Source organism: Ambystoma mexicanum, chromosome 2p (genome assembly GCF_040938575.1).
Source record: "Ambystoma mexicanum isolate Mex_15411 chromosome 2p, UKY_AmexF1_1, whole genome shotgun sequence".
Lineage (NCBI taxonomy): Eukaryota > Metazoa > Chordata > Amphibia > Caudata > Ambystomatidae > Ambystoma > Ambystoma mexicanum.
In genome coordinates this window covers 810,325,436-810,345,968 of record NC_090923.1, presented here as the reverse complement: position 1 = coordinate 810,345,968, position 20,533 = coordinate 810,325,436, and the positions used below count along the sequence as shown (strand labels likewise).

The following is a 20,533-nucleotide window of genomic DNA, read 5'->3' as shown; positions in this document are numbered from 1 at the left end:
AAGTACGATGGTGCCCCATCCCCCTTTAATAAACCCAGACACCAGAGCTAACCCACAATGAAGGGGGTGGGAGGGCGGGACAATCACCAATTCCAACTGTCGCCTGCCTCCCGAACCTTCCCTGGCCCCTTAAATACCCTAGGGAGGCGCTCTGCCCCCCACGGCCACTCGCTGGCCGTGTGCAGCGCCAAAAACCTCCCCGGGGGGAAACGCTTTGCGTTCCCCCCATGGCCCCCCTTTTGGCTTACTGCACAAAAACCCAGACTCATTTAAAAGTGGAAAAGGTCGCTTTAATGTGACAGGCCAAAGCTTACAATTAAACGCTTACCTGGCTCCATGGCCTTACAAACTAAAGACATATTTTAAACAACCAATTAAATAATTAACCATTCTCATTTTTACCCAACAATTAAAAAATTAAATAAAGCCATTTCCTCCCTAACTATCCCTTGGACCCTACCGTCTCCTTACCCCTTTTCCAGGCGTCCCGCTTTCTCCCCGGGGCCATGCCCCTCCAGACTCAATACCTGTTCCCTGTGGTGGCCCGCTTGTGCAAACAGCGCAACCCCATCCTTTCCCGTGTCATTCCCCCATTGTGCTCCCTCCCCCCACATCAAAAGGGGCCATGCCCCCGGCACCAGAAAAACCCTCCCCCGAGGTGTTCTTTCTGCCCCACCCCCACCCCACCAATTTTCCTACCTCCAACTCCTCAACCAATCTCCCAGCCAAGAGCTCAAGTCTGCCCGATAATGATTGTTCCCCAAACTGGAAAGTTTACCCATCCTCTCTAAATCTCATCAATCCTTTCTAAACAATCTCCTTACGGTCCAAAACCTGTACTGACACTGATGTCCAAAATTCTACCATCTCTCTGTTTATCCCCTTCCTTGCCCGCTCTATCGGACCCACATTTCTCGCTCCCCTCCCAACTCTCTGTGGCAAACACTTAGTCCCCCATACAGTTGCTTGAGGCCACACTTGTCGGACCCATAACAAAAACCCCTTTTTATTTTCCTGAAAAGAGCCACACCCGTATCCCTTACCGGATCATTTTCCCCACCCAGACTAATTCCCCCCCCCCCAACTGGAGGCCCATAGTTTTCCCTCAACCTAGCCAACATAGGAAGCAACTGATCCCAGTCCAGCCCCCCCAACCAAACCCGGACCATCTTACCACAACATCTTTATAGTTGCACCCCAGTTGCCTGCCAACAACCCTTTCCTCAGCTTCTTTCCCCGCCCACTTAACCCTAGAATGTCCCCAAAAACCAGATTTTTGACATCCGACCGTACTTCCTAGCAGCATCTGAAAAAGAAATTACAAAATCACTTACAAATCAACAACATCCTAATAAATGCAACACTCCTGCTACCTACTGAAGAAATGTTATAACGACATTCCGTTTGACCCGGTCCTCGGCATACCCTTTGTATCTCCCTTACTCCCAGCGACCCAACCTATTCCCTACTCCTCTGAATAGCCCAGCCTGCTACCTTCAGATGCTGCACCCCTCCTAAGTGAATGAGTTCCAACCTCCTAACCTTTCCCACACCACTAGTAACACCTTCCTCAGTACCCTATCCTTTCTGGCCATCTCCTTAACCCTCTCCGGAAACACCCAAGGTCCTCTCCTACCTGTCCCCCTATATTCCGCCCCTTCCACCTAACCTTTAAACAATACACCTAAACCCACTTAGCCCCCCCTTTTTCCCCTATACTAGCACCCTCCTGCTCACCCTTGCCCCCCACCTTCCACCACCCTATTAATTTGGCCCTGCGTTGCCCCCCCTGCACCGGGGGCCCACGTGCACCCCCATCCATGCAGGCCCTTTACTTCATTACTCCTCTCGCCACTGCACCAGGGGCCAACCCTGCACCCCCGTCCATGCAGTCCCTTCCATATAACTAATCTTCAAGCTCCTTGCGTCCATTACCACCTGTTTCCCACCTGCACCAGGGGCCCTAGTGCACCCCCGTCCATGCAGGCCCCTTTTCTGCCTTACTCCTCTCCACCGCTGCACCAGGGGCCAAACCTGCGCCCCCGTCCATGCAGACCATTCCACATAAATTCCTCTTCCAGCACCTTGCTTCGTTGCTCCACTTTTTTCCCCCAGCTGCACCAGGGGCCCTAGTGCACCCCCGTCCATGCAGACCCCTCTCATCACTTCCCCCTGCTGCACCAGAGGCGCTCCCGCACCTCCGTCCACGCAGCCTGAAGCTTACTCACCCTGTCGTGCGGCAAGCGTGAGGGCTTTGCCACCGTCAACCATGCCCTCCAAACGACAGCCACCACCCCTTCACAATTTCCACAGTTACACCCCCCTGTGGCCCTCCCCGACCTACGATTCTTTCCCTTCCCTCTCTCCTACCCCCTTCAAATCGCTCCCAAAACCTTTCATCAAACCTTGTGCCCCGCCTCCTTTACGATAAACTGAGCCCGACCTACCAGCACACCCCAATTTACCTGGCATGCGGTCCTTCCCCCCCCACCTCCCTGCCCCGCTCCTTGCCCTGACCCACTGTCCCCTTCCTGAAAACAATCCGTAACCAGATGCCGACCCGCACACCTGCTGCACTCATGTTTAAATTTGCACATCCACCTCGTGCAGCCTTCTTTATTGAATGCCCAACATGCTGTCGAGGGCTGTCCTCCAGCTCCTACCCCCACCCCTTCATGGGCGGGGCGACCAAGAAAGGGCCGGTAAGGCACAGGCAGCCCACTTGCTGTGTGCACTGTCAGGGCAGGCCTCGTTGGAGCCATCCATTGCAGCCAAAGATCCATGTCTATCTCCCCCCAGACCGCCTGACTGTCCTCCGCCATTCTCGCACTGAATTCCTCATCATAGCGTACCCAGGCAAAACCCCCAAAACCTGTGAACACCTTCCTAATTACGTCCATATATTTAAGCAGGGCCACGCAACGCTCCAGGAATTTTTCACAATATACACTGACATAAGTGATAAATGCTGACGTCCAATTCTCAATAGTCACCGGCACCCCTGGGCGCGAAGCCAGTTCCCTCTCTTCTTCTTTAGACCCCTCCTTTGCTCTCACTTCCCTATGGAGCAACTTAAAAACATCTACAAATTCCCCCGCCTGAATCTTCTCCCTGGTCGCCGCCATCAAGTGCGCCCCCAACAGTTTTGTTATACCCATGTAAGGCAGTTTTTTCCCCTTCCCTTTCACTTCAACCTCCTTTTCTTTTCCCACTTGCCCCTCAAGCACCAATGGCTCCACTACCTTGTCCGTTTGGACCTCCACTGAGCAAATGCTCTTCTCATCCCCCAAGGCTCCAATGGCCTGTACACCAATTTCTTTCCTTACCCCTTGCAGTCCAGACCCTTCATTTCCCGCCCCCACCTCGTGTCCCCTCTCTGCCATGCAGATGACCATTCCCTTTCCCGCTCACCTCTTTCCACGCCGGCCGTCTGCGGTCTGGCGTCCACACCGATGCTCCTCATCTCCTTTCTCAGAGGGCTCCTACTGCAGGGACAAAACATGTCAGCAGACTCACCAAACCAATAGTTCCCCCGACCTCCTGCCCCCCAAGCACTCTGCACCTGCCTTTCCCGATCCCACCTCAAATTTCTTCTCTCCTCCCCCCTTTCCCTTACAGCCCTGCAACCTTCTACCTCCCACTGCCCAACATAATCCTCCAATCCAACTTCATCACCCCTTAAATACCATTGTGTATTCGAGCTCAAGCCCGAGTTGAGTTGATCTTCTTCATGCGAGCCCGGGGCGTCCGCCCGCCACACCTTTGACGTCTTCTCGGCGGGGCCGCGGAAACCCCTGCCTGGTCCTCTTCTCTCGGGCGAGGCGTTCCGTCCTCCGCCCTGGAATCCTCATTGCTAGGGGCCGTGCTGCACCCTCTAGGCTCTCATTGCGCTGACCGAGGAGGGGCCGTTCTAAAACCCTCTACCTCCACCTGACCAGCGGGGACTGCGCAGAGCCCTCCGCCCTCACTCCTCCTACCCGGGGGGGCCGTTCCGCGCCCCACTCTAACCTCCTCAATTGATGGGGACCTCTCCCTCCTTCTCCCACCTGCACTCTTCCGCAGGTATTTGCCCCCTTCGCCCCTCTGTCCAGTTGCCCCACTCTGCGCCCCATCACCCCCACTGACATGACTCTCCTGACCTGCCCCTCTTTGGACACTCCTGATATCCCCCACCTCCTCCTGGTCATTATTGACCCCAACCCTAACTGGTTCCCCACCCAACTGCATTTCTCCCCTGTATGCTCTCCTGTCAATCTCCCTCCTCAACTTCCTGCCTCTGGATTCCCATGCCTCCCCTCTACCGGCCGCAGGGGTGCAAGCCACCACTGCCGCGAGAGCCCCATCTGCCGCTGCTCTACGCTGCGGCCTGCCCCCCCACCTCCCCTTCTCTCGAAACCTCCACTACCGCCCATTCAAGCTGGGCCTTAGATGCCCTGTTAATAATTTCTAGGGCCTCCCTCAGCACCCTGGCATCCACCCAGCCCTTCTTACTAGCTCCCTGTCCCACCATAGTGCCCAGATAATATGACAGTGCACTGAATATGCCCTTTAATCTTTCACCTAGCCACTAAACCCCCGAGCCAGCCCTACCCGTGGACAGCTACCCAGTGCAAAGGAAAGCACCGAAAGGGGAACTGAGCTAAGAAAATAAGGTATCCCTGAATGTTAATTAAAACCTAATTTCACTGAATAATACCCCAAAGATACAATTGTATGTTTGATTTTGCTATTATTCTTCTTATTATTTATTTATTTTTTAAACCCTTTAAAATAACCTTTGCCCAAACAAAACTTCTTCCTTATGCTCTGACAAATGCCCCCCAAAAAGAAACAAACCCCAAAACCAGGAGCCACAGCACAGCCTTGAAACACTTGTGTATAGGAGCGTTCCAAATGCCATATCATATCCCTGCTGCTGAGAAACCCCTACCAAAACCCCTTCCCTTCCCACCTGCTGTGTGTTTCTGTTATTTTTTTTTATTTTTTATATATAACTGGGCCCCACTGTGCCATTCCACCTCCACAGCCCGCCCCCTGGTGGCCCAGCCGCACTGCAGTGCCTTGCAGCCTACTACAGGAAAGAGAGAGCGGCCCCTTTCAGAGGACCGCTCTGCCCCCTCACTGCAGCAAGCCAACACGGCACGCGAGGACCAGGGAAGGCCGGCACACACAGGCTCCAACAACGCCCCCCCCCAGCCGACCCACTGCCCCCTAACGCCTACAAGAGAAGCGGGGACGGCACCGGATCCTTCAAAACCCTCCGGGCCCACACTACGCCCAACGAGGGATGCGTCTCCACCCCGGCTCCCAGCGGCGCTCCGGCTCCCTCCCCGTCAACCCGAAACCACTCGAAAACTGCGGCCCCAGCTGGCACGACCCACCCGCCCTGCTCAAACCCACAGACGGCTGCTCCGGTAAGTGGGGGGGAGGGGAGGAGGGGGGGTACCTTATCTACAATACCCCCCAAATATGCAGAGTCCGCAGACACCACCCCTTTTCCCTTTTTTTTTCTTTTTAATAAACGCACCGCCGACACACCTCCACCCTCCCCTGCTAAACCTAGCCCCGCCACTAAACCCCTGCTATCCCCTACCTCCACTCCTCCCGCGACCCTAGGCCCAGCTACAGGGAAGGCTCGGGAGCAGGCGACAATCACCAATCCCAACTGTCGCCTGCCTCCCGAACCTTTCCTGGCCCCTTAAATACCCTAGGGAGGCGCTCTGCCCCCCACAGCCACTGGCTGGCCGTGTGCAGCGCCAAAAACCTCCCCGGGGGGAAACGCTTTGTGTTGCCCCCGGGCCCCCCCTTTCCCCAACTCACTACTCGTCCTCCTCCTCACCGCCACGTGACAAGCTTGTACCTCCTCCTGCTGGGGGCTTAACCTGCTCAGATCGGGGTCTTATCCCTACCCTGTGCCTTTGTAAAGACTTTCAAGCTGATACCTTTCTGCTCTTGCTAGCGTCGGCCTTTACTACAATAGCTATATCACCCGTCCTGCCTTACCCTTCTCCCTCAGTCTCCAGCTTGAGCCAAATGTCCCCTGCCAGCTCCCATTCCAAACACCTACACTGCCTTCATGGATTTTTATCATCTGGTGTCCATTTCCCTGTGGGTGGGCTCCCTGTGAGGCTCTGTAGGTATGAAGGTACATGAGTACTGAGCTATGATTGGTTGCACTTAATAACATAACATAACAGGTGTATTTGTAGAGTAAAGATTTACCCCCAGAGGGGTATCTTGGCGCAATTGGCAGATAACAGATGTTTATTGTTATCCAACTCAATTGTACATATTTTATCGAGCTTAGAAGGATGAGGACTGAGTGGACCTGCCGGGATTCGAACCTGCGACCATGAAGTCAAACACAGGCCCCTGTGGTGAATGCATTAGTCCACTTTGCCACAGAACCAGCTCAATGAGAGGACTTGTGTCTGTTTCCACACTCTCAGGCAGGGCCAAACCTTTAAAGGTGGATCCCCATTTTGGATTTGTCTTTCACTATTCGTAACTTGGCTGCCACTTTGGTGTGCTTGGTATCCTCCCTTGCTCTGCCTGTGTTGCAGAGCCCTTGCTGGTGCTCCACTGAAGATTTACCAGATGGTGAGGAAAGTATTAGGGTCTCATTACGAGTTGGGTGGTATTCTGGTGGTAAATGTATTACCAAGAGCTAGTCAGAGGAGGTCGTCATAGGTGTCAGAACCTGGGCTCATGCTGGATATAGTTATCAAATTGTCGGAGTACCTGAGCATACTGTAAGATGGCAAGACCTGCCACTAATTGCCATGAGGCTGGGAATATGATGCTAATATCTGGCAATGGTTGTGAAAAGTTGGCCTATGTTGGCAATACCATACCTGGTAAGTGGGTGCAAGGTTTCATGACTGAGTATAATGTCCATTGTGACACCTAGGGAGGTTGGGACAAGCATGGCTTCTGGGGTGTCAGCAAAAAACATTCACACGGGGTGTGTGACGAATCTGGCAAATGTTCCCCTTTAAAATACCCAAGAAACCCTTCCCTCATGATGAAAGTAAGGGAATGGGAATGAAGGTCCTCTGGAAAATATGTATTCTTTAACTGTGACGAGTACGCTCTCCATGGATGCAATGGAGAAAAACCAGCAGCATTCTAGTTGTTGCCAAGCTACTGTGAACATTGGTCCAATAAAAACAAGAGGGATGAAAAACGAGCTGCAGAGGTAGTAGCAGTAGTGGTCGTGGTAGCAGTGGTACAAGAGGCCGAAGCAGGAGAGACCAGAAGAGCTTTGTGAGCAGGATAGACGGTGGAGATCAAAGAGACGGAAGCGGACCAGAGGCCGGACAGCAAAACCTTGTGTGAGCCGCAACTAAAAAGCTGCAAGGCACACAAGCAACGTTTGCTGGCGTTCCATATCCGGAAGAGGAAGAACGGAGTAAGAACGGGACGGTTGGCTCCTAGGCAGTGCTTAAAGTGGGCCGGGGCCTGCCGGGGCCAGGCCCCGCCAGTCTCCAAAAAGTGGAACTGAGCCAGGGCCCTGGCAGGGCCCCCGTCCTACCACAACATTGGCAGGATGCATTATCCCGTCACGGGCGCAGCCGCAACGGGAGATGTGGCTGCCATGAAGTCAGGCGAGCTGACAGAAGTGGCAGCCAGCCACAGCGACGCTGTGACTGGCTGCCACTTCCGTCAGTCATAGTAACTGCATCTGGTGACCCCTCGCGCGAGAGGTCCCCCCAGTAGTCCCTTTGTTTCCCCAGGTCGCCGAGGTGTCTTTAACCCTCGGCGAACCTGGGGATTCCTCGACATATTTCGAGGTTTATAAAAGATGGCTTGAATTGTGTACTTTCAAAGCCATCTTTTATAAACCTGAAATGTTTAAAAAAGATGGCCTGAAAACTGGGCAAAGCAAAAACAAAGAGGTGATGGCTGGAAGGTTTAGAATTAATCTTAACCACTGGCAACGCTCTGGGCAACCCTCCAGACCACCGTTCTTCGCCTGCCAAGCCATTACAGAATGGAAAGACCATATGCAAATCAGGCTTGGCCCCACCCCAAAAGGGGCAGTCCAGCCCGAACTGCTAGGCCACATCCCCTCTGCACGAGACCACAAGCATCCCCAAACATGTTTCGCCCTTGTTGGGGCTCATCAGTGAGGAGTAGCTTGGGTCTCTAGGCCCAGCAGGCACGGGACCCACGTCTGGGCATACCCGTCCCACTCGGGGTGACATAGCAAAAACAAAGAGGCTGGAAGGTTTAGAATTAATCTTAACCACTGGCAACGCTCTGGGCAACCCTCCAGACCACCGTTCTTCGCCTGCCAAGCCATTACAGAATGGAAAGACCATATGCAAATCAGGCTTGGCCCCACCCCAAAAGGGGCAGTCCAGCCCGAACTGCTAGGCCACATCCCCTCTGCACGAGACCACAAGCATCCCCAAACATGTTTCGCCCTTGTTGGGGCTCATCAGTGAGGAGTAGCTTGGGTCTCTAGGCCCAGCAGGCACGGGACCCACGTCTGGGCATACCCGTCCCACTCGGGGTGACATAGCAAAAACAAAGAGGTGATGGCTGGAAGGTTTAGAATTAATCTTAACCACTGGCAACGCTCTGGGCAACCCTCCAGACCACCGTTCTTCGCCTGCCAAGCCATTACAGAATGGAGCATTCTAGTTGTTGCCAAGCTACTGTGAACATTGGTCCAATAAAAACAAGAGGGATGAAAAACGAGCTGCAGAGGTAGTAACAGTAGTGGTCGTGGTAGCAGTGGTACAAGAGGCCGAAGCAGGAGAGACCAGAAGAGCTTTGTGAGCAGGATAGACGGTGGAGATCAAAGAGACGGAAGCGGACCAGAGGCCGGACAGCAAAACCTTGTGTGAGCCGCAACTAAAAAGCTGCAAGGCACACAAGCAACGTTTGCTGGCGTTCCATATCCGGAAGAGGAAGAACGGAGTAAGAACGGGACGGTTGGCTCCTAGGCAGTGCTTAAAGTGGGCCGGGGCCTGCCGGGGCCAGGCCCCGCCAGTCTCCAAAAAGTGGAACTGAGCCAGGGCCCTGGCAGGGCCCACGTCCTACCACAACATTGGCAGGATGCATTATCCCGTCACGGGCGCAGCCGCGACGGGAGATGTGGCTGCCATGAAGTCAGGCGAGCTGACAGAAGTGGCAGCCAGCCACAGCGACGCTGTGACTGGCTGCCACTTCCGTCAGTCATAGTAACTGCATCTGGTGACCCCTCGCGCGAGAGGTCCCCCCAGTAGTCCCTTTGTTTCCCCAGGTCGCCGAGGTGTCTTTAACCCTCGGCGAACCTGGGGATTCCTCGACATATTTCGAGGTTTATAAAAGATGGCTTGAATTGTGTACTTTCAAAGCCATCTTTTATAAACCTGAAATGTTTAAAAAAGATGGCCTGAAAACTGGGCAAACCGTACGGTATGCACACAAATATATATAAATGTTATATATTTGTGTGCGTACCTTACTATGGTTTGTGTACTTTGCAAGCCATCTTTTATAAACGTAGAAATATGTTTCTATGTTTAGAAAAGATGGCTTGCATAGTACACAAACTATAGTAAGGTATGCACACAAATATATAACATTTATATATATTTGTGTGCATACCCTACGATTTGCGTACTTTTTAGGCCATGCCCTCCCACAAGCCACGCCCCCAAATGAGGGCCCCCCCTCGATTTCTTACCCCACTTAAAGCCCTGCTCCTAGGAGACTTGTCCCGACTGGTTATACCTGCAACCCAGGTTTAGATATCAGAGTCTCATGCGAAACACAAGCAAGTCCAGTCCTGATAAGGAGAACCGCCTGCTACAGCCGGCGAAGTCCGGGATGGAAACGCAGTGGCAGCCAGGGGTGGAGTTTGCTCCTTTCCCACATCCAGTTGAGTGGGGACACCCACCCAAATGGTTCAACTGGGGCTTCTGTGACTGGTGTGCGAGGCGCAGATTAAGTAAGAGAATGGCCGTGTCTCTAAAGCCCCGCCGGATCCTCCCCAAGCAGCCTGGAGAAACCAACAAATAACACTGGTTCGTGGATAATGGACACCACAGGAGGTCTGCCGGAGGTAACGTGGATGCTATCCAGCAGGAGGGGAGAGACGGGTCAGGCTGGCAGCGACTTGAAATCGATCACCAGTCTTTAACCAGATCCCATGAACACTGGTACCAGTGGCAATAAAAGGTAAGCCACATAGCGGAGCCCGTAAATAAAGAAATTGACAACACATGAAAGTGAATGCAAACGGCAGCATTTATCAATGAGGGGAATCAGGCAATTAAGGGAATTGCTTGTAATCATTAAGAGCATTACTCTTCCTCCTGCCAGTGTTTTGGGAAACGTTGGAATGTTAGAAATCCAAGTCTAACATTAATATTATTATTATTATTTTGCATTTTTAAAGCACTCACACAGCCCACGGGCATTGAGGCGCTGTTACAGGAATTGTTTGTTTTTTAGTAGCGTAATTTTTTTTTGTCTTAGTTGAGGATTTATAACGTGCTTAAATACCCAGAGGTTTCTACCCACGGACCCGGGGATCAACCTGTGTTGCTTCGTGTCGCCTTGCTTCCAAGGCGAACACGTTGCCGCTGAGCTATCCTCCCGGGATATTGGCAGAAGAGTAAAGCACAGACCTTGGAAGATATCCCAAGGCTATGTTTCAGTGTGGAAACCAGCAAGGCAAGTTGACAATACTTGGCAGGAGAGCAAGCCAAGTTTGCCAGAGGCCAGAAAAACTCTGTGTAAGTAACTACTCTCTACAAACACTACAAGAGGAAGGACCAGGGAATGTGGATTGTCCCCCTTGGCATTACTGGACTCTGTCCAGGGGAAAAAGGTCACTTTCTTTAATAGCAGGCAGACGAGCAAGTAAGGAAGGTTTACTTGTAAAAAATGATACTTTCTTTTGGAACAATGTTTGGGGTTTTCGATTCATACTGGAACTTTGTACATTGGAGTTGAGAAAGGCTGCAGGAAATCAGCCGAAAAATACTATATTTTCTCCTTGTAGTAAGTTTAGTAGCATTGAGAGTGTGAGGGTCAGAATAGATTTTAGACACAGGATGGAGAACTTTATTTTGGACAGCCTGACAACGACTGGTCCATTAATTAGTTTTGTTGAGGCATGGAACCCCCTCATATAATTATGGCTAGTGAGGCATTTTTCCAACCCCTTTATTATTTTACTAAAATTATTTGGCAAGGAATTTACTGCCTGTTTCTGTCTCATAGGTTTGACTCCTCACAGGTGTCATGGTCTGTGTGGTAGTGTGTGATTGTGCCATCATATCATTGAGAATATTGGTGGATGGTGGTTGTGGCTGCACAAAAGGCTAGAGATGATTTGACATTAGAAAGGGGACTTGATTCTCATTCCACCAAGATGTCTGCTGAGAACACCCTTGTGCTGTCCTGTAATGGCAGGATTGATGGATGTTGTCACCCGTTTCATCATGGCAGACTGTCAGCCACATCCTCCCCAGTCATTGGCCAGCACTTAAGATACATTCAGACGGTGACCAAGTTAGGTTGCATTGCAACTCTTCTTTTCCTCCCTGTGATTCATACTCTCTTCACCCAGTGCTATTTTCCTTCTCTAGAACTGTCAAAGGAGTTTTTTTACGCTGTTGATCTTTTTTTTTCCTCCTTTGGAGGCCATTACCAGTTGGCATTCTGTCTTCTATTGTGTGCAGATCTGCCCCTGAGAGGGTTTGGGAAAGGAACACACCTTTCTTCTGACAGAGTAGGTGGGCGAAACTGGGGCATTGCGATTCTGACAATGGGCATACGACATCAATAGCTGCACAATTCTGTGAGTGCCCGATCAAAGCTAGCCAATAGTGTGGGTGCATGGGAATATGATACTAAATAAATGGCAAAAGGTGTACCTGGGCATATCATGGCAATACGCGGGAAATGCTATGATCCCGTGGGCATCTAATGCTCTATCCAGGTGCATTTTTAGAGGCCTCACTGCACAGCATCATTGCTTCTTAGTCCTCTGACAGATCCCAGTGGTCTTAGAGCATGTGGGTCTTCCCCTGAAGGATATCAGATAGGGGGCAAGCTAGATGTCTTCTGGGAAGATATTCTATAAATAGGGAGCAATTGCAGCAAAGCAACCATTTTTTCGGATAAGCAGGCAGTTGGTCTGTTCGCGTATCTGTTTAGAGCAATCTTTTCTTGTAGGTCGTATGGTAAAGAAACCTCTGGGCATTTGTATAGAAGGCCCGGGGCGTTCAAGGTGAGTCTGCGTATTGTTCGGTTGGTGACTGATTGCACTTTCCACAATACTAAGGATGGGCCTACATGCAGCGTTCTATGGTCTTTTGCAGCTTTTGATTTGATAGACGAGGCGATCCAGCCTAGAGTTGCCAATGAATGCCCCTACCATCATTGGGTGTTGTCTGTTAACATAAATGGTAAGGTTCCTGGAGGCGAACCAGTCAAATGAACCCCGATTTGACCACTGCACCAACCTACGAATGCATACTGAGTTTGGCATCCCAACAGAAGGGAACTTTGAGTCCCTTGGTTCTATAATAACTATTTCACCAAAGGCGGTAGGGCAGGGTTACAGTGAGGATAATTCTTTGAAGATGTTGATGGATCGAGGGCTAGGATTTCAATTTTAGCTTTATTGTGCTTGAGGCTGTTTTGCCTCAACCACATCTCTATGGCTTTGGATCTGTTCAATGCAGTGCCTAATTGCTCTTGTTGGCCCATAACCCTTAGTTAGATTTGTTTGCCATTAGCATAGGAGTGAAAGTGGAGTTGGCATTTAGACATTCGATCTAAGATTTGGCATAAATGTTTAAAAGCAGTGCTAAAACGGAATAGCCCTGAGGTACTATGCACCCCATATGGCAGGATTTGGGGGATAGGTTTTCAAATTGTACACTTTGGCTGCAGTCAGAACGGAAGGACTTGTGTGGGAGGTGAGTTCCTGTGTTGCAGACACAGAAGGTTGGTGTGGGCCACCGTATCAAAGGCTGTGTAGATGGGTCAAGCCTTATCAGCAGGCTGAGGGAGCTTGGTTTGCCGGCTCTAGTCAGTTACTGAGACCAGTGCAGTTTCTAATCCGTGGCAGGGCTCTAGTAGGTGACCTGGCAAACTGTAGCAATTCCTGGTGTATACGGTGACGTGGGTAAATGATGGCAATGCACGGGAAATGGGAATTGGATTGTGGGAACATGATGGGAAAACCCGGTATGTGTTGTGAATACCATGGCAAATGAAACGATTACTTGGGAAGTGGTGTGAGCACATGGCCATGAGATAGCAATGCCTGGGAAATAGTGTTAGCATTTGAGCAAATTAAAGCAAAGTCTGCCAGTGTCAGAAACTAGACGTGTTATAATAATGCCTGTTATGTTATGTTTTTAGGATGTACGCCACACTCCTCTGCCATTTGCATGATCTCCAGGTGCTCAGGTGATTCTGAATGTGCGGGTGTGTGTGAGGTTAGTGGGTAGGGAGGGAAAATGCAAAATAGCTTTGCGATTGTGTTGATATGCATAACAAAAGAGGTGGTGACTGGAAGGTTTGGAATGAATCCTAACCTCTGGCATTGCTCTGGCAACCCTCCAGACCATCGTTCTTCGCCTGCCAAGCCTGGACAAAAGGAGAAAGACCATATGCAAATCAGACTTGGTCCCACCCCAAAAGGGGACGTCCAGCCCGAACTGCTTGGCCACATCCCTTCTGCCATAGACCACAAGCATCCTCAGACATGTTTTGGCCTCTTGGGCCTCATCAGTGAGGAGTAGCTTGGGTCTCTAGGCCCAGCAGGCATGGGACCCACGTCTGGGCATACCCGTCCCACTGGCGGCGACTAGGCAAAACAAAAGAGGTGATGGCTGTAAGGTTTAGAATTAATCTTACTCTTTCCCCTTTTGTAATGGCTTAGCAAGCGAAGAACGATGGCCGCATGGTTGCCCAGAGCACTGCCAGAGGTTAAGATTCATTCTAAACCTTCCAGCTGTCACCTCTTTTGTTTTGTTCAGTTGATATGTGCAGAAGGGCAGTGTCCTGAGCTAGCACCACAGGCTCACAAGGCTCCCTGGAGGACACAGATGCTTCTATGCTCTTAACTCAGAACTCCTAGAAACTGACCGACATGCAGAGGTTAGGATCTAGGGGTTCGGAGTCAAAAGCATAGATACATCTGTGTCCAATGGGGAGCCTTGTGTGCCTGTGGTGCTAGGATGATTAGGCTCAATTGGTGTAGTGTTCTGATGTCGGATGTCTGTTATAATGGGTGTTCAATTGCTATGTGTGCGTTGATTAGTTAGATATGAGTATTGTGTGTGGAATTTGGAATTTGAGCGGGTTAGTGCAGGAATCAGTCAGAGACCTTGATGGGCAGACAAACCTGAAACCACAAATGGCAAAGCAGGGCATGCAAAAGGCATGAACATCAGCGCGATGCATTATAAATTATAGAAACACCTGTATAAAGCCTTACAACCTGGTGTCCTCCCCATGTCCTGACCACTAGGATCTTGCAGACAAGCCCCATCTTTCTTTTTCCTTTCTCTCTCTCACAAATAGAGACATTTTACCCTATGTGTCACAAGGACATAGAACTTGACAGTCTTAGGACTCCACTCATTACCATAGGGTAGGTGCTAAGGGTTATGGGAGGGAAGAACGTTTGGTTCAGAGAAACAGCTGCTTGGGATGTGAAGTCCCCAGGCACCCCGTTCAGTGTCCTTAGTACGTAGGTTGGCAGGCTGAGTGCCATCTCAAACCTCACCCCTACCTTGCTCTGGTGCTATGCTTAGTGGCTAGCCTGCCCATTAGGACAAAGTCTGTCAGGGCATGGTACATCGTTTGTCAGGCATGCAGGCCAGGGACTAGTATCCGTTTGGGTTTCTCCCGGATGTCCACCCCAGTGTCTCACACAAACATCAAATTGCTCTCACACAGTGCACACGGTCACAGGCCAAAATGGAATCTGCCTGACCCTAAGCCTACCTGCACACTGGCTTTGTGGCTGTTCCATAACGTCAGTTTCAGAATGATGACAAGACCCTGCAGGGGTTTCTTCGTGATGAAATGATAAGCAGGAAAGTTAAAAGGAGAAGTTAGGATTCCTGAAAGTGCCCCATAAAGCTGGATGCTCTCTCCCTTAGGCCTACTGGGGTATCTCGCCTGCAGCAAGGTGGATGAGAAGCATACTGAGAGTGAAAGAGGGGGCTGAGGAAGGGTATTAGGATCGGTGGACCGGTAATGCTGCACACTCTAAGTTGTATTATGTTCTGCCTCTTATTAGTACTGCTCTATGCCAAAATGCCCAGGGAAGCTTTGCGCCACAACTAACTACTGAAACAAGGGCAGCAGCAGGTATGCAGTATTCATCTATAGGGGCTGTCGTGCTTCCAGGCATAGAGAGGGATGATTTTCATATCCACAAGATGTGATTTGTCTCCACGCCGTTTCTCCTGGATCCAGGAAGGAACCACCTCAACTATAAACAGATATTTGAACTATAAAAGGGGGATTAAGCGAAAGGGTGCTGCCTTTCTGGAGCAAGGTGATGTTGGCTGTTTTGCACCCTCAAATTTACACTTTTAACAAGTTAGTGTGATTCCTGGGATAACTGTCAAAAATGGAGCTTGCATACTTTTGAAGCTAGTTCCAAAAGCTACGTAAAGATGTGTATTATTCATGTGGGTCATTTTCTGCCTTCCAATGAAGTGCAGGCGGTCCTTGCGTCCCAACTTGCCCTGCCTCACTATTGCAGGTCTATTTCATATGCAAATGTCCTACCTTCTCGCGACATACCTGCCCAAAGTGGTCTCCAGTTTTACCTTCAATTCCTTTTCCACCTTTTGTCTGCACATCCTCTGCTTTCTGGGGACAGGTATGCCCTGTATGGTCCTCCCCTTTGCACATGCCTCTTTATCGCCATCTCTCGCTTATATCTGTGCATGTTCTACCCTCTTGTGGCATGCCAGCCCCACAGGGTCCTCATCATGTGCACTCTAGGATGACAGCTCTGTTCTGTAAAGTCTGATCCTGTAAGCTGCCGTCTGAGCAATGTAGGGGGGTCCATCTGCTGCCCGAAGCCAAACCCGAGGGAATAGGGTTATTTCCTGGCCAGGTAATGCCAATATCTGCCAAAAGATGGCGACACCTGGCATGTGATGTAAGGACCTGGATAAAAGAGTGAGTCGCTGGGAAAATGATGGCAAAAATGACATATGGTGTGAGTACCTGGCAGTATGATTGCAATGGCCCGTACATGATGACAGTATTTGCTATATAGGTCTCGGGAGGATAGCTCAGGGGCAATGTGCTCGCCTTGGAAGCAAGACAATACGGAGCAACACAGGTACGGTCCCCATGTCCGTGCTTAGAAACCTCTGGGTATTAAGCGCGTTATAAATAACCAATCATGTATGAAGTGAGTACCTGAGCATACCATGGCAAACCCTTGAAAATAATGGCAGAACCTGTGCATATGGTGGCAGTAGCTGGCAAACATGAGGAGTACTGGCATGAGACATCAGTATCTAGCAACACAGGAAAAGAGTTCACTATACAAAAGCCTAATGATCAATGTTTATTTAATTCTAATGGCCATTTTCCCTCTTCAGTGAGAATGACGAAAACATTCGAACAAACTCTTCTTGGAGACTGTCTTTTTGATCAAAAGCGTTGGCACCTATTAATAAATGGGGTCAGAGAAAGGTCAACAAACAGAGGGGGCAAGGCAGTAAAATAAAAGGGGAGGGATTGAAGAAAAGGGTGAGGTGGGTTACGTGGGGCATTAAAAAAAATATTTAATCAAAAAGCAGTTGTCAGACACAGCACCTCTTGAGCAATAACTCAAACAGAGAAGGTCGTCCACCGCACACGTCATTTTCGTCACTTCCGGCTTTGTAGCGTTTCATTTGCGTTTGTATTTAGGTGTGGGTCCTGTGAGTTTGTCCTGCCCCTGTTGGTCACTGATTCAAGGTGACGTTTGAATGAAAGAGGTTTCCTCAACTCTATTTACTCTTTTTAGAAACCCTAGCATATATTAAAAGATTCTCTTGGAAAGGACTGATAACTGTTCTTTTTTTCTTTCTTTCTTTTTTAGGCAGTGAAACTAAAGGAGAAAGAAAAAGCTCTGACATTCCAGCAGCCTCCCCCTCCTTCCCAGCAACCGCTGTCCACAGAGGAAGCCAGCAACGCCGAGCGGGCGGTAAGAACGGTCTACTACTTCCTTTGACTCACACTGGGCCAGGAGGGGTGGGGCCAGCGGCAGGAAGCGCAGACAGATGGCGGGAAACTGATCGTGGAGAAGCTGAAGGCGTCCCAGTAGGGCAGAGCTTCCTGAACGCAATCAGGAGCGGAAACTGGAAAGTCAGCCGTGCTTGGAATGTGTTCGTCCAGGGTAGACAGGTAGAAGGAAATTAGACAGGCTAGAGTTTCTCAAAGACCACGGAGCACACGTCAGGCGATGTCTGGCCTATGACTTATTCTCCAGCCCCAACATCCTTTTAGAGGGCATAGCCTTGCAGGAATATTGGGAATTTTCCAATAGACCAGTCCTTTTCTCAGTATTACATCCCCTATGTGGAGAAATAAGGGAAAGGCAGAGCCAGGCCCGGCCTTAGAGGGGCGAGCCGGGTGCCGCCCGGGGCGCCATGTCCCCCAGGGCACCATTAGTCCCTGCCATGCCAGCTCAAGGGAGTCTTTAAAGGGCCCCCCCGAACTGGCGTAGCGGGACAAGGCGCAGCAGGCGGGCGCATTCAAAGTCAATCGGGTGCTGAGCACCCGATTGCAAAGTCAATCGGGTGCTGAGCACCCGATTGACCAAATGCGCCCCCCACCGCGGGCGCCTTCACCAACAAAAGGCACCTTAGCCCCCCACCACGCCAGCTCTGGGGAGTCTTCCAAGGGCTCCCCCGAGCTGGCGTAGTGGCGGCAGGCACCTCAGTGTTAGGCAATGCGCCTGCGGCAGCGGAGCGCATTTCGGAACAATAGGGTGCTAATGCACCCTATTCATAGAATTGCCTCCTCGCAGGAGCGAAGAAGTTTTAAAAAAAAAAGTGTCACTCTGTGGCCACGCCCTGTTGACCAGGGGCGCGCGAGGAAGGGAGTGCGCCAATCCGCCCAGGGCGCCTCTGCCCCTAAGGCCGGCCCTCGGCAGAGCACATTTAATTTGCCCAAAAGCGATTTGGGACGTTTTTAATCCAAAATGCACTTTGTTGGTCAATTGCCTATTACCAGGTTTTGCCTTAAATTTTATCCATCGGCCAAAAACATAAAAAATGGATGCCTTACGAAAACATTAAGATTCTCTAGAGAATAAAACAATGTTTATTTTTTGTTGTAAAAACGAATCCATGTGTTAAACAAGAAGCAATACTTAACAAATTGATTTTTCACAGAACACATTGAATATTGTTGATAAGGAAAGGAAATTAATTGCTAAAACAAGAAGCAATTTGCCGTTCCCAGAGCTCTGTAAAATAGTCCCCAGTTCGCTTTGGGATTTACTATTGGATCTGGTGAATTTTCAAAACCGATTCACACTATCTCCCATCTCCAGGCAGTGTGAGTGTGAAGCAATGTCCTGTCATCATCCTCCACGACCACGCAGCAGAGCAAATGGTGGCCTGTAAAAAGAGCGCTTGAAAACCCTTTTTTTAAAGGACCTAAAAAAATATTGATCAGAGAGAAACATTAAAGCAGGGCAGTGGCTGAGAGGAGGAAAGCACTAGGGCTCGGGCGGTGACCACACCCATAAAGGGCAAGGAGAAAATCAGTGGCCTAGCCAACAGTTTGGGCTTTTGTGTAGGCATGGGGTAGGCATTTGCTAGGCACTGGTATGATGGTACTACTAGCCATAAGATTGTACCAGTGGGGAAATGACGTGATTACCTAGGCATATGGTAACAGTACCTGGCTCGGGAGGATAGCTCAGGGGCAACGTGCTCACCTTAGAAGCAAGACGACACGTAGCAACACAGGTTTGATCCCCGGGTGCGCGCTTAGAAACCTCTGGGTATTAACCTCGTTATAAATAACCTATCGTATCATACCTGGCATATCTAGTGCCTACACACAAGACAAAACTGTTAGATTTGTTAGTGCTTGTTTTTAACAGGACTTAACCAAGCGTGTCTTCAGCCACTTGGTTAAGACATTTTTTATGACACCAGCAGCCATATACAGCTGCAATTAAGCCAGTAACTCTCAGCAGACTGCTTTCAAATAACACTGGCAAGCTAGAGCTTGCTGTTACTGCTTAAAAAAGCTAGTTCAAGGAGATCCCAGGATGACATATCACCCTGGGATCAAGGTGTCCCTGGGGTCAGGGCGATCCCATGATGATGTGTTTTGGGCAGGGAGGGGCAGGCCGTGGATTGGAAGGTCCGTAGTAAGTAGCATGGTCATGGGAAGTCAATGGGTGGGTAAAGAATTAAACAGCACCCACAAGCTGTGCTTCCCTCCTCAAATGTTATCTCCCTCCTACCTGTACTCTGATGCAATAGTTTTAGCTTATAGGTGGCACTTAAGCGCCACCTAATAGCCTAAACTAAAACACGTTTTTATACAGAGCAATACACATGATAAATTACTCATGCCAATAAACACACACGCCCCATGCAGCCCTTTGTCCCTGAGTTGTTTTGTAGCCAAAAGCTGTAGATATGTACACTCTCACTAGTGAAGGACCATATTTTAGATTTAAATAATTGTAAGCGCATTTGCAGGATTATGTCTTAATGTGAAACCCCCTCATGTAGAAGGGACGGTACGACGTCCTTTCATCGCCTGCAATTTCCTCCCCTGGCATTTTATCGTGTATATTACAACGAATATGCTCATCGAATTTTTTCTAGGCGGGCGGGAAAGGGCAGATAAGGGTTTGGGGGGTAGGGAATAGGTTAAAATAAGTCGGCGTAGGGGTTTGGGGGGCACCCCCCCCAACAAAAAAACGCTTAGCGTTTTCGTTAGAATGTACACGTTAAAATGACAGAGGATAAAATGACATAGAACCGTAGGGTCAAACCTCAGGTTGCCAATGCGTCAATGTATCCATAGACGGATGCCTGTGGAATACCCTGTTGTGGTCACAGGAGGCAATAAGGAGGCCATAGTCCATACTGGACTACAATGGAAAAACATGCAAGCCTATTTTTCTAGGGTTGTCTTGTTGTGCTGTCAAGTGCCAGGGTAGTGCCACAGATGGGTCCAGTGCCAGGAGGCCTGATGCTCTTGGCCATTTGGTGGACAGTGACACCTACAGGCGTATCCAGTAACCTCTGCAGGATGAGTTGGTGGCGTCTGCCCATCTCTCAGTGGAACATGTCTCCTGTGGTATTAGGCCCGGCTGCTTCCACTGCTAGTGGTTTAGCCTACACCACTGCACTCTGGCGCTTGTAGTTCGGTTATTTCATTGTACATATCGGGGTTCTATAGTCCCACTGGCAGATAAATCGGGGGCCAGGACTGAAGTAGCCGACCCCAGGAAAGGCCATCAGCCGGCTGCTATGAGTTGGAATTTCCCTTGCTTTGGGCAGAACGGTAGCGAGGCGGG

At 50.1% G+C, this 20,533-nt stretch overlaps 1 protein-coding gene across 2 annotated transcripts in view; it reads left to right on the top strand.

Moving 5' to 3' along the window:
* The window catches only part of PRX (periaxin), a 213,346-nt gene that overhangs the window by 151,870 nt on the left and 40,943 nt on the right, over positions 1-20,533 (top strand). For both annotated transcript variants that reach the window (XM_069644486.1, XM_069644485.1), the window contains one exon: positions 17,081-17,185. The gene's annotated coding sequence lies outside the window, so the exon portion shown is untranslated. The remainder of the gene's footprint in view (positions 1-17,080; positions 17,186-20,533) is intronic.